The following is a 2,021-nucleotide window of genomic DNA, read 5'->3' as shown; positions in this document are numbered from 1 at the left end:
TTAGTGGTTAAGGTCCCAGTGTTTCCGTTGGGGTGACAGCCAATGTCCTTCGCACTAATAATCCCTGGGCTCCGTGGCCGGTTACCCCGGCTGTGTCTGAGGTCCATCGCTGGTCCTGTCTACCTGCCAGGCAGTCCAGACAGAGCTCCTCAAAGTCTGCAGGTCCGGACACTTGCGGACTCTGGGTGGACAACACGGCCACACAAAAAGGCAAAGGGCTCAGAGATCCGAGGTCCAGGGACAGTTTCCTTTCTGTCTGCCTGTGCCTTGCCTCCAGCCTCTGCTCCGGTTCCCTCTCTCTGCTTTCATCAGACCCTGCAGTGAGTGCTTATAATTTTATGTTGCTTCAGCATCCATTTTTGAATAACAGTTCGATTCTCTCTGACCAGAATCAGCGCTAGGTCACCCTGGACGCAGTTTCCAGTACTAGGCCCCGTCTAATGGCCCCAGCCCGTGGCCAGAGATAAAACTTAGGGGCCCCCTCCCACCTGGCAGGCTGGGCTCTCTGCTCTGCGGCCATTTCCTTGAAAGGGATCGTTTGGAAATTCGCCCACGAACTTGACGTGACCACCCCTCGGTCGCAGAGCGACCTCCTGGAACTGGTGCCCGCTGGCTTTAAACCCACAAATTAAAGCTCCCCGGGGGAAACCTACTTGGATGACACCCTGGACCCAGTAAAGGTGTTGGCACAGGGCTCCCCTCTCTCTCTCTCTCTGCCTGTGCTCCCTGACCCCCGGAAATACCATCTATCCTTCAGGCTCTGTAAATACTAAAAACACTTCAAATTAAATATTGTGCTTGTTGTCACGGAAGCCGTGCTGCAGTTTTACCCCTCACAGCGAGGTGACCCCAATGGTCCCCACAGGTGGATCCTCTGCTGATCCTCTTTTATCCGGACATCTCGGCAGCCGGGACAGCGGTTACCAGCTAAACTGATAAGTTTCATTCCAAACAGACCCTCAGACACAAAAGCCCTTTTGACTAGAATAGTATTTGATGGAATAGTGAAAACAATCACAGACAGACCCTTAGCAACATGGACTTTTTTATCCTTTCTGGGAGTTTAAAAAAAAAAAGGTCAGATAATTGAAATAGAACGACTCATCCACAGGGCCAGGGTTGAAGACGATGATGTCATTCCTTTCTTTTCTTTCTTCCCCAGAATGATTAAGGCATAATTGACTAATAAAAATTGCATAGATTTACCTTGTATGATGTGATGTTTTGATATACGTACAAATTGTGAAATGATCACCACAATCAGGCTAATTAACACGCTCCTCACCTCACATGGTTATCTTTGTGTGTGTGTGTGTGTGTGTGTGTGTGTAGTGACGGCATTTAAGACCTACTCTCTTAACAAATCTCAAATATAAAGTATTAACTGTATTCATCAAGCTGTCCCCGGGGCTTAATTATCTTGCCTAAATAAAACTGTATTCTCTGACCAACATCTCGACACAACCCCACCTCCAACCCCTGCCAACCACTATTCTGCTCTTTGCTTCTATGAGTTCAACTTTTTTAGATTCCACATATAAGCGAGGTCAAGCAGTGTTTGTCTTTCTCTGCCTGGCTCGTTCCATAATCCATTCTGAGTTTATTTTTGTGCACGCCATGAGATAAGGGTCCAAGCTGATTATTCTGAAGATGGATATTCGGATTTCCAACACCGTGTGATGAAGAGACTGTTCTTTCCCCACTGTATGTTCCTGGCACTTTTGTTGGAAATCAGTTGGCTGTAAATATGTGGATTTATTTCTGGGATATCTGTTCTGTTCCATTGGTCTATATGTCTGTTTTTATGATGTTAGCTGTAGGCTAGTCACACATAGCTTCTATTATGTTGCAGGACATTCCCTCTATACCCAATTTGTTGAGAATTTTTATCATGAAAGGATGTTGAATTTTATCAAATCCCTTTCCTACATCTATTGAGATGATCATGTGATTTTTATCCTTCATTCTGTTAATATGGTGTATCATATTTATAGACTGGTACATGTTGAACTATCCTTGCA

The sequence above is a fragment of the Lemur catta genome, chromosome 3, assembly GCF_020740605.2.
Source record: "Lemur catta isolate mLemCat1 chromosome 3, mLemCat1.pri, whole genome shotgun sequence".
NCBI classification, from domain to species: domain Eukaryota; kingdom Metazoa; phylum Chordata; class Mammalia; order Primates; family Lemuridae; genus Lemur; species Lemur catta.
The sequence above is the reverse complement of the archived record's forward strand: the minus strand, read 5'-3'. Positions refer to the sequence as shown.